This window comes from Plectropomus leopardus, chromosome 14 (assembly GCF_026936395.1).
Source record: "Plectropomus leopardus strain MGB_pleo_1.0 chromosome 14, ASM2693639v1, whole genome shotgun sequence".
NCBI lineage: Eukaryota > Metazoa > Chordata > Actinopteri > Perciformes > Serranidae > Plectropomus > Plectropomus leopardus.
Genome location: NC_142189.1, coordinates 19,998,447 through 20,011,173, shown reverse-complemented (window position 1 = coordinate 20,011,173; position 12,727 = coordinate 19,998,447). Strand labels below are relative to the sequence as shown.

General features: G+C 37.2%; 1 protein-coding gene and 1 long non-coding RNA gene across 2 annotated transcripts in view; one reads left to right on the top strand and one right to left on the bottom strand.

Annotated features, from left to right (window-relative positions):
- The window catches only part of LOC121954051 (uncharacterized), a 56,969-nt gene that overhangs the window by 41,316 nt on the left and 2,926 nt on the right, over nt 1-12,727 (top strand). The gene's annotated exons all lie outside the window — the stretch shown is intronic.
- Nucleotides 1,294-12,727, bottom strand: part of LOC121953601 (G patch domain-containing protein 2-like) — a 56,519-nt gene continuing 45,085 nt past the window's right edge. The window contains 1 exon segment of the mRNA XM_088087383.1: nt 1,294-1,669. The gene's annotated coding sequence lies outside the window, so the exon portion shown is untranslated.

Here is a 12,727-nt window from a genome sequence, read left to right as displayed (position 1 = left end):
TGGGCGGTTTTTGTACATTTTAATGCTATGGTGTGTCTCAGCACGCTATTTTATGCTGCTTTGAGGTGTTTTCAGCTGTTTTTGGGACATGTCATTTTTGACATTTTTGCCATACTATAGCCTTGCTGTTTTGGTCATTTTTTGGACATGTCATATTATGGTGTTTTAGGTCATTTTTGCAGGTTTTAATGCCATGGCGTGTCTCAGCACGCTATTTTATGCTGCTTTGAGGTGTTTTCAGCTGTTTTTGGGACATGTCATTTTTGACATTTTTGCCATACTATAGCCTTGCTGTTTTGGTCATTTTTTCGAGATGCTATATTACAGTGTTTTGGGCCGTTTTTGCAGGTTTTAATGCTATGGTGTGTCTCAGCACGCTATTTTATGCTGCTTTGAGGTGTTTTCAGCTGTTTTTGGGACATGTCATTTTTGACATTTTTGCCATACTATAGCCTTGCTTTTTTGGTCATTTTTTTGAGATGCTATATTACAGCGTTTTGGGCCGTTTTTGTACATTTTAATGCCATGGCGTGTCTCAGCACGCTATTTTATACTGATTTGAGGTGTTTTCAGCTGTTTTTGGGACATGTCATTTTTGACAGTTTTGCCATACTATAGCCTTGCTTTTTTGGTCATTTTTTCGACATGTCATATTATGGTGTTTTAGGTCATTTTTGCAGGTTTTAATGCCATGGCGTGTCTCAGCACGCTATTTTATGCTGCTTTGAGGTGTTTTCAGCTGTTTTTGGGACATGTCATTTTTGACATTTTTGCCATACTATAGCCTTGCTTTTTTGGTCATTTTTTTGAGATGCTATATTACAGCGTTTTGGGCCGTTTTTGTACATTTTAATGCCATGGCGTGTCTCAGCGTGCTATTTTATGCTGTTTTGAGGTGTTTTCAGCTGTTTTTGGGACATGTCATTTTTTGAGATTTTTGCCATACTATAGCCTTGCTGTTTTGGTCATTTTTTTGAGATGCTATATTACAGTGTTTTGGGCCGTTTTTGTACATTTTAATGCTATGGTGTGTCTCAGCATGCAATTTTAAGCTGTTTTGAGGTGTTTTCAGCTGTTTTTGGGACATGTCATTTTTGAGATTTTTGCCATACTATAGCCTTGCTTTTTTGGTCATTTTTTTGAGATGCTATATTAGGTTCTTTTTTGTCTCTTTGTGTTTTGTGAGTATTTATTCACTCTAGGTCAAAGGCAGGCAGCAACTTGTTTGTTTTTTAATATTGTTTGCTCTTTTTTCGCCACTCACCAGCAGGATGAAATGCAAATACCCAAGGATGGTTAAAAAGGTTAAAACTGCTCGAGGCAGGCTTTATTCTTAGACAAAAAAATATCAGATGTGTAAATCAAAAACAACAGTTACCTCACTCCCTTTTACAGGAGCTACATATACAATCTAAAACAAGGTAAAGATAAAGCAGAAAACACAAACACAGAAAGTCAACAAAACTTGCACACAATGGTCTGCTGTTCCTCTTTATCTTGAGGTCCGTTGCGTCATCACTCTCTCCACACTTCGTCTCTCCTTATTGGCTGGCCTTGGGGTGGATTTTTTGAGAAGAAACTTCTCCCTGCTGCTTGGAGTGTCATGTTGTTGAAAACCATCCACTCCTCCAGCATTGGGCGTCATGTTTGGATTGACAAATCCAAAGACCTGCAAAAACAGCCAAAAACACGGTAATAATTCATGTAAAAAAATGACGAAAAAAGCAAGCAAAAATGGCAAAAAAATGACATGTCACAAAAACAGCTGAAATTAACTCAAAACAGCTTAGAATTGCATGCTGAGACATGCCAGAGCAGTAACACGGGCAAAAACGGCCCAAAACACCATAATATGGCACGTCGAAAAAATGACCAAAAAAGCAAGGCTATAGTATGGCAAAAATGTCAAAAAATGACATGTCCCAAAAACAACTGAAGACATTTCAAAACAGCACAAAATAACATGCTGAAACACGCCATGGAATTAAAACCTGCAAATATGATCAAAAACACCATAATATGGCACGTCAAAAAAATGACCAAAAAAGCAAGGCTATAGTATGGCAAAAACGTCAATAAATGACCTGTTCCAAAATCAGCTGAAAACACCTCAAAACAAGATAAAATAGCGTGCTGAGACACCCCATAGCATTAAAACCTGCAATTATGGCTAAAAACACCATAATATGGCACGTCGAAAAAATGACCAAAAAGGCAAGGCTATAGTATGGCAAAAATTTCAAAAAATGACATGTCCCAAAACCAGCTGAAAACACTTCAAGCCAGCATAAAATAGCCCGCTGAGACACACCATGGCATTAAAACCTGCAAAAACGGCCCAAAACACCGTAATATGGCACGTCGAAAAAATGAGCAAAACAACAAGGCTATAGTATGGCAAAAATGTCAACAAATGACATATCCCAAAACCAGCTGAAAACACCTCAAAACAGCATAAAATAACGTGCTGAGACGCACCATGGCACAAAAAACCTGCAATTATGGCCAAAAACACCATAATATGGCACGTCGAAAAAATGACCAAAACAGCAAGGCTATAGTATGGCAAAAATGTCAAAAATGACATGTCCCAAAAACACCTGAAAACACCTCAAAACAGCTTAAAATTGCATGCTGAGACACACCATAGCATTAAAATGTACAAAAACGGCCCAAAACACTGTAATATAGCATCTCAAAAAAATTACCAAAACAGCAAGGCTATAGTATGGCAAAAATGGCAAAAAATGACATGTCCCAAAAACAGCTGAAAACACCTCAAAACAGCATAAAATACCGTGCTGAGACACACCATAGCATTAAAACCTGCAAAAACGGCCCAAAACACCATAATATGGCACGTCGAAAAAATGACCAAAAAAAGCAAGGCTATAGTATGGCAAAAATGTCAACAAATGACATGTCCAAAAAATAACTGAAGACATTTCAAAACAGCACAAAATAACATGCTGAAACACGCCATGGAATTAAAACCTGCAAATATGATCAAACACACCATAATAAGGCACGTCAAAAAAATGACCAAAAAAGCAAGGCTATAGTATGGCAAAAACGTCAATAAATGACCTGTTCCAAAATCAGCTGAAAACACCTCAAAACAAGATAAAATAGCGTGCTGAGACACCCCATAGCATTAAAACCTGCAAGAACGGCCCAAAACACCATAATATAGCATCTCGAAAAAATGACCAAAAAGCAAGGCTATAGTATGGCAAAAATGTCAAAAATGACATGTCCCAAAAACAGCTGAAAACACCTGAAAACAGCATAAAATAACGCGCTGAGACACGCCATGGCATTAAAACCTGCAATTATGGCTAAAAACACCATAATATGGCACGTCGAAAAAATGATCAAAAAAGCAAGGCTATAGTATGGCAAAAATGTCAAAAAATGACACGTCCCAAAACCAGCTGAAAACACTTCAAATCAGCATGAAATAGCTTGCTGAGACACCCCAAAGCATTAAAACGTGCAAAAATGGCCCAAAACACTATAATATACCATCTCAAAAAATGACCATAAAAGCAAGGCTATAGTATGGCAAACATGTCAAAAATGACATGTCCCAAAAACAGCTGAAAACACCTCTAAACAGCATAAAATAGCGTGCTGAGACACACCATGGCATTAACACCTGCAATTATGGCTAAAAACACCATAATATGGCACATCTAAAAAAATGACCAAAACAGCAAGGCTATAGTATGGCAAAAATGTCAAAAAATGACATGTCCCAAAAACAGCTGAAAACACCTCAAAGCAGCATAAAATAGCGTGCTGAGACACGCCGTGGCATTAAAACCTACAAATATGGCCAAAAACACCATAATATGGCACGTCAAAAAAATGACCAAAAAAGCAAGGCTATAGTGTGGCAAAAATGTCAAAAAATGACATATCCCAAAACCAGCTGAAAACACTTCAAATCGGCATAAACTAGCTTGTTGAGACACCCCATAGCATTAAAACGTGCAAAAACGGCTCAAAACACGATAATACAGCATCTCGAAAAAATGACCAAAAAAGCAAGGCTATAGTATGGCAAAAATGTCAAAAATGACATGTCCCAAAAACAGCTGAAAACACCTGAAAACAGCATAAAATAACACGCTGAGACACGCCATGGCATTAAAACCTGCAATTATGGCTAAAAACACCATAATATGGCACGTCGAAAAAATGACCAAAAAAGCAAGGCTATAGTATGGCAAAAATGTCAACAAATGACATGTCCCAAAACAAGATGAAAACACGTCAAATCAGCATAAAATAGCTTGCTGAGACACCCCATAGCATTAAAACATGCAAAAACAGCTCAAAACACGATAATGTAGCATCTCGAAAAAATGACCAAAAAGGCAAGGCTATAGTATGGCAAAAATGTCAAAAAATGACATGTCCCAAAACCAGCTGAAAACACCTCAAAACAAGATAAAATAGCTTGCTGAGACACCCCATAGCATTAAAACGTACAAAAACGGCTCAAAACACGATAATATAGCATCCCGAAAAAATGACCAAAAAAGCAAGGCTATAGTATGGCAAAAATGTCAAAAATGACATGTCCCAAAAACAGCTGAAAACACCTGAAAACAGCATAAAATAACGCGCTGAGACACGCCATGGCATTAAAACCTGCAATTATGGCTAAAAACACCATAATATGGCACGTCGAAAAAATGACCAAAAAAGCAAGGCTATAGTATGGCAAAAATGTCAACAAATGACATGTCCCAAAACCAGCTGAAAATACTTCAAATCAGCATGAAATAGCTTGCTGAGACACGCCATAGCATTAAAATTTGCAAAAACGGCTCAAAACACGATAATATAGCATCCCGAAAAAATGACCAAAAAAGCAAGGCTATAGTATGGCAAAAATGTCAAAAATGACATGTCCCAAAAACAGCTGAAAACACCTGAAAACAGCATAAAATAACGCGCTGAGACACGCCATGGCATTAAAACCTGCAATTATGGCTAAAAACACCATAATATGGCACGTCGAAAAAATGACCAAAAAAGCAAGGCTATAGTATGGCAAAAATGTCAACAAATGACATTTCCCAAAACCAGCTGAAAATACTTCAAATCAGCATGAAATAGCTTGCTGAGACACGCCATAGCATTAAAATTTGCAAAAACGGCTCAAAACACTGTAATATAGCATCCCGAAAAAATGACCAAAAAAGCAAGGCTATAGCATGGCAAAAATGTCAACAAATGACATGTCCCAAAACAAGCTGAAAACACCTCAAAACAGCATAAAACAACGTGCTGAGACACGCCATGGCATTAAAACCTGCAATTATGGCTAAAAACACCATAATATGGCACGTCGAAAAAATGACCAAAAAAGCAAGGCTATAGTATGGCAAAAATGTCAACAAATGACATATCCCAAAACCAGCTGAAAACACCTCAAAACAAGATAAAATAGCTTGCTGAGACACCCCATAGCATTAAAACGTGCAAAAACGGCTCAAAACACGATAATACAGCATCTCGAAAAAATGACCAAAAAAGCAAGGCTATAGTATGGCAAAAATGTCAAAAATGACATGTCCCAAAAACAGCTGAAAACACCTCAAAACAGCATAAAATAACACGCTGAGACACGCCATGGCATTAAAACCTGCAATTATGGCTAAAAACACCATAATATGGCACGTCGAAAAAATGACCAAAAAAGCAAGGCTATAGTATGGCAAAAATGTCAACAAATGACATGTCCCAAAACAAGATGAAAACACGTCAAATCAGTATAAAATAGCTTGCCGAGACACCCCATAGCATTAAAACATGCAAAAACAGCTCAAAACACGATAATGTAGCATCTCGAAAAAATGACCAAAAAGGCAAGGCTATAGTATGGCAAAAATTTCAAAAATGACATATCCCAAAACCAGCTGAAAACACCTCAAAACAAGATAAAATAGCGTGCTGAGACACCCCATAGCATTAAAACCTGCAAGAACGGCCCAAAACACGATAATATAGCATCTCGAAAAAATGACCAAAAAGGCAAGGCTATAGTATGGCAAAAATGTCAAAAAATGACATGTCCCAAAACCAGCTGAAAACACTTCAAATCAGCATAAAATAGCTTGCTGAGACACCCCATAGCATTAAAACGTGCAAAAACGGCTCAAAACACGATAATATAGCATCCCGAAAAAATGACCAAAAAAGCAAGGCTATAGTATGGCAAAAATGTCAAAAATGACATGTCCCAAAAACAGCTGAAAACACCTGAAAACAGCATAAAATAACACGCTGAGACACGCCATGGCATTAAAACCTGCAATTATGGCTAAAAACACCATAATATGGCACGTCGAAAAAATGACCAAAAAAGCAAGGCTATAGTATGGCAAAAATGTCAACAAATGACATTTCCCAAAACCAGCTGAAAATACTTCAAATCAGCATGAAATAGCTTGCTGAGACACGCCATAGCATTAAAATTTGCAAAAACGGCTCAAAACACGATAATATAGCATCCCGAAAAAATGACCAAAATAGCAAGGCTATAGCATGGCAAAAATGTCAACAAATGACATGTCCCAAAAACAGCTGAAAACACCTGAAAACAGCATAAAATAACGTGCTGAGACACGCCATGGCATTAAAACCTGCAATTATGGCTAAAAACACCATAATATGGCACGTCGAAAAAATGACCAAAAAAGCAAGGCTATAGTATGGCAAAAATGTCAAAAAATGACATGTCCCAAAACCAGCTGAAAACACTTCAAATCAGCATGAAATAGCTTGCTGAGACACGCCATAGCATTAAAATTTGCAAAAACGGCTCAAAACACGATAATATAGCATCCCGAAAAAATGACCAAAAAAGCAAGGCTATAGTATGGCAAAAATGTCAAAAAATGACATGTCCCAAAACAAGCTGAAAACACCTCAAAACAGCATGAAACAACGTGCTGAGACACCCCATAGCATTAAAACCTGCAAGAACGGCCCAAAACACCATAATATGGCACGTCGAAAAAATGACCAAAAAAGCAAGGCTATAGTATGGCAAAAATGTCAACAAATGACATATCCCAAAACCAGCTGAAAACACCTCAAAACAAGATAAAATAGCTTGCTGAGACACCCCATAGCATTAAAACGTGCAAAAACGGCTCAAAACACGATAATACAGCATCTCGAAAAAATGACCAAAAAAGCAAGGCTATAGTATGGCAAAAATGTCAAAAATGACATGTCCCAAAAACAGCTGAAAACACCTGAAAACAGCATAAAATAACACGCTGAGACACGCCATGGCATTAAAACCTGCAATTATGGCTAAAAACACCATAATATGGCACGTCGAAAAAATGACCAAAAAAGCAAGGCTATAGTATGGCAAAAATGTCAACAAATGACATGTCCCAAAACAAGATGAAAACACGTCAAATCAGCATAAAATAGCTTGCTGAGACACCCCATAGCATTAAAACATGCAAAAACAGCTCAAAACACGATAATGTAGCATCTCGAAAAAATGACCAAAAAAGCAAGGCTATAGTATGGCAAAAATGTCAACAAATGACATATCCCAAAACCAGCTGAAAACACCTCAAAACAAGATAAAATAGCGTGCTGAGACACCCCATAGCATTAAAACCTGCAAGAACGGCCCAAAACACGATAATATAGCATCTCGAAAAAATGACCAAAAAGGCAAGGCTATAGTATGGCAAAAATGTCAAAAATGACATGTCCCAAAAACAGCTGAAAACACCTGAAAACAGCATAAAATAACACGCTGAGACACGCCATGGCATTAAAACCTGCAATTATGGCTAAAAACACCATAATATGGCACGTCGAAAAAATGACCAAAAAAGCAAGGCTATAGTATGGCAAAAATGTCAACAAATGACATTTCCCAAAACCAGCTGAAAATACTTCAAATCAGCATGAAATAGCTTGCTGAGACACGCCATAGCATTAAAATTTGCAAAAACGGCTCAAAACACGATAATATAGCATCCCGAAAAAATGACCAAAAAAGCAAGGCTATAGTATGGCAAAAATGTCAAAAATGACATGTCCCAAAAACAGCTGAAAACACCTGAAAACAGCATAAAATAACGCGCTGAGACACGCCATGGCATTAAAACCTGCAATTATGGCTAAAAACACCATAATATGGCACGTCGAAAAAATGACCAAAATAGCAAGGCTATAGCATGGCAAAAATGTCAACAAATGACATTTCCCAAAACCAGCTGAAAATACTTCAAATCAGCATGAAATAGCTTGCTGAGACACGCCATAGCATTAAAACGTGCAAAAATGGCCCAAAACACTATGATATACCATCTCGAAAAATGACGAAAAAAGCAAGGCTATAGTATGGCAAAAATGTCAAAAATGACATGTCCCAAAAACAGCTGAAAACACCTCAAAACAGCATGAAATAGCGTGCTGAGACACGCCATGGCATTAAAATGTACAAAAAAAGGCCCAAAACACCATAATATGGCACGTCAAAAAAATGACCAAAACAGCAAGGCTATAGTATGGCAAAAATCTCAAAAATGACATGTCCCAAAAACAGCTGAAAACACCTCAAAACAGCTTAAAATTGCATGCTGAGACACACCATAGCATTAAAATGTTCAAAAACGGCCCAAAACACTGTAATATAGCATATCAAAAAAATGACCAAAAAAAGCAAGGCTATAGTATGGCAAAAATGTCAAAAATGACATGTCCCAAAAACAGCTGAAAATACTTCAAATCAGTATAAAATAGCTTGCTGAGACATGCCATAGCATTAAAACGTGCAAAATGGCTAAAACACTATAATATAGCATCACGAAAAATGACCAAAAAAGCAAGGCTATAGTATGGCAAAAATGTCAACAAATGACATATCCCAAAACCAGCTGAAAACACCTCAAAACAGCATAAAACAACGTGCCGAGACACGCCATGGCATTAAAACCTGCAATTATGGCTAAAAACACGATAATGTAGCATCTCAAAAAATGACCAAAATAGCAAGGCTATAGTATGGCAAAAATGTCAACAAATGACATGTCCCAAAACCACCTGAAAATACTTCAAATCAGCATAAAATAGCTTGCTGAGACACACCATAGCATTAAAACGTGCAAAAACGGCTCAAAACACGATAATACAGCATCTCGAAAAAATGACCAAAAAAGCAAGGCTATAGTATGGCAAAAATGTCAAAAATGACATGTCCCAAAAACAGCTGAAAACACCTGAAAACAGCATAAAATAACACGCTGAGACACGCCATGGCATTAAAACCTGCAATTATGGCTAAAAACACCATAATATGGCACGTCGAAAAAATGACCAAAAAAGCAAGGCTATAGTATGGCAAAAATGTCAACAAATGACATGTCCCAAAACAAGATGAAAACACGTCAAATCAGCATAAAATAGCTTGCTGAGACACACCATAGCATTAAAACCTGCAAAACAGCTCAAAACACCATAATGTAGCATCTCGAAAAATGACCAAAAAAGCAAGGCTATAGTATGGCAAACATGTCAACAAATGACATGTCCCAAAACCAGCTGAAAACACTTCAAATCAGCATGAAATAGCTTGCTGAGACACGCCATAGCATTAAAACGTGCAAAAATGGCCCAAAACACTATGATATACCATCTCGAAAAATGACGAAAAAAGCAAGGCTATAGTATGGCAAAAATGTCAAAAATGACATGTCCCAAAAACAGCTGAAAACACCTCAAAACAGCATAAAATAGCACGCTGAGACACGCCATGGCATTAAAATGTACAAAAACCGCCCAAAACACCATAATATGGCACGTCAAAAAAATGACCAAAAAAGCAAGGCTATAGTATGGCAAAAATGTCAAAAATGACATGTCCCAAAAACAGCTGAAAACACCTCAAAACAGCTTAAAATAGCGTGCTGAGACACACCATAGCATTAAAATGTTCAAAAACGGCCCAAAACACTGTAATATAGCATATCAAAAAAATGACCAAAAAAAGCAAGGCTATAGTATGGCAAAAATGTCAAAAATGACATGTCCAAAAAACAGCTGAAAACACCTCAAAACAGCATAAAATAGCGTGCTGAGACACACTGTGGCATTAACACCTGCAATTATGGCTAAAAACACCATAATATGGCACGTCAAAAAAATGACCAAAAAAGCAAGGCTATAGTATGGCAAAAATGTCAAAAAATGACATGTCCCAAAAACAGCTGAAAATACTTCAAATCAGTATAAAATAGCTTGCTGAGACATGCCATAGCATTAAAACGTGCAAAAATGGCCCAACACACTATAATATAGCATCTCGAAAAATGACCAAAAAAGCAAGGCTATAGTATGGCAAAAATGTCAACAAATGACATATCCCAAAACCAGCTGCAAACACCTCAAAACAGCATAAAATAGCTTGCTGAGACACACCATAGCATTAAAACCTGCAAAAACGGCCCAAAACACCATAATATGGCACGTTGAAAAAATGACCAAAAAAGCGAGGCTATAGTATGGCAAAAATGTCAACAAAGGACATATCCCAAAAACAGCTGAAAACACCTCAAAACAGCATAAAATAGCGTGCTGAGACACACCATAGCATTAAAACCTGCAAAAACGGCCCAAAACACCATAATATGGCAAGTTGAAAAAATGACCAAAAAAGCAAGGCTATAGTATGGCAAAAATGTCAACAAATGACATATCCCAAAAACAGCTGAAAACACTTCAAATCAGCATAAAATAGCTTGCTGAGACACGCCATAGCATTAAAACGTGCAAAAATGGCCCAAAACACTATAATATACCATCTCGAAAAATGACGAAAAAAGCAAGGCTATAGTATGGCAAAAATGTCAACAAAGGACATATCCCAAAACCAGCTGAAAACACCTCAAAACAAGATAAAATAGCGTGCTGAGACACCCCATAGCATTAAAACCTGCAAGAACGGCCCAAAACACCATAATATGGCAAGTTGAAAAAATGACCAAAAAAGCAAGGCTATAGTATGGCAAAAATGTCAACAAATGACATATCCCAAAACCAGCTGAAAACACTTCAAATCGGCATAAAATAGCTTGCTGAGACACGCCATAGCATTAAAATTTGCAAAAACGGCTCAAAACATGATAATATAGCATCTCGAAAAAATGACCATAAAAGCAAGGCTATAGTATGGCAAACATGTCAAAAATGACATGTCCCAAAAACAGCTGAAAACACTTCAAATCAGCATAAAGTAGCGCGCTGAGACACACCATGGCATTAAAACCTGCAAAAACGGCCCAAAACACTGTAATATGGCACGTCGAAAAAATGACCAAAAAAGCAAGGCTATAGTATGGCAAAAATGTCAACAAATGACATATCCCAAAACCAGCTGAAAATACTTCAAATCAGCATGAAATAGCTTGCTGAGACAACCCATAGCATTAAAACGTGCAAAAACGGCTCAAAACACGATAATATAGCATCTCGAAAAAATGACCAAAAAAGCAAGGCTATAGTATGGCAAAAATGTCAAAAATGACATGTCCAAAAAACAGCTGAAAACACCTGAAAACAGCATAAAATAACGCGCTGAGACACGCCATGGCATTATGGCTAAAAACACCATAATATGGCACGTCGAAAAAATGACCAAAAAAGCAAGGCTATAGTATGGCAAAAATGTCAACAAATGACATGTCCCAAAACAAAACACGTCAAATCAGCATAAAATAGCTTGCTGAGACATCCCATAGCATTAAAACATGCAAAAACGGCTCAAAACACGATAATATAGCATCTCGAAAAAATGACCAAAAAGGCAAGGCTATGGTATGGCAAAAATGTCAAAAATGACATGTCCCAAAAGCTGAAAACAGCTGAAAACACCTCAAAACAGCATAAAATAACGCGCTGAGACACGCCATAGCATTAAAACGTGCAAAAATGGCCCAAAACACTATAATATAGCATCTCGAAAAATGACCAAAAAAGCAAGGCTATAGTATGGCAAAAATGTCAACAAAGGACATATCCCAAAACCAGCTGAAAACACTTCAAATCGGCATAAAATAGCTTGCTGAGACACACCATAGCATTAAAACCTGCAAAAACGGCCCAAAACACCATAATATGGCACATTGAAAAAATGACCAAAAAAGCAAGGCTATAGTATGGCAAAAATGTCAACAAAGGACATATCCCAAAACCAGCTGAAAACACTTCAAATCGGCATAAAATAGCTTGCTGAGACACGCCATAGCATTAAAACATGCAAAAATGGCTCAAAACACGATAATATAGCATCTCGAAAAAATGACCATAAAAGCAAGGCTATAGTATGGCAAACATGTCAAAAATGACATGTCCCAAAAACAGCTGAAAACACCTCAAAACAGCTTAAAATTGCATGCTGAGACACACCATAGCATTAAAATGTTCAAAAATGGCCCAAAACACTGTAATATAGCATCTCAAAAAAATGACCAAAAAAAGCAAGGCTATAGTATGGCAAAAATGTCAAAAATGACATGTCCCAAAAACAGCTGAAAACACCTCAAAACAACATAAAATAGCGCGCTGAGACACGCTATGGCATTAAAACTTGCAATTATGGCCAAAAACACCATAATATGGCATGTCGAAAAAATGACCAAAAAAGCAAGGCTATAGTATGGCAAAAATGTCAACAAAT